This window comes from Penaeus monodon, chromosome 33 (assembly GCF_015228065.2).
Source record: "Penaeus monodon isolate SGIC_2016 chromosome 33, NSTDA_Pmon_1, whole genome shotgun sequence".
In the NCBI taxonomy this organism is placed as follows: Eukaryota; Metazoa; Arthropoda; class Malacostraca; order Decapoda; family Penaeidae; genus Penaeus; species Penaeus monodon.
Window position 1 is genome coordinate 12,603,342 of NC_051418.1, and position 312 is coordinate 12,603,653.

Genomic DNA, 312 nt, shown 5'->3' on the forward strand with positions numbered 1-312 from the left:
CAAACGTAACAGAAGTGAAATCCGTATCAATAACAATTTCAAATCCAGAATAACTGAACACTTCATTGAGAGAAAGCGATCTTGTTAGAATAATCTTCCAAAAGTAATTACAGATTGTCTATATGTGTGGGAGAGAAGGAGTAGGGGGAGGGGGTCCGAAGAATGAGGGGGGAGGGGGTCCTAAGAATGAGGAGGAGGGGGGGAGGGGGTCCTAAGAATAAGGAGGAGGACGGGGTTCTTTTTCTTCAGCATTTTAATTAACATGCCAATTGATTCCATGCGGAGGGTATAAATGATTTATAGCACCGCTAG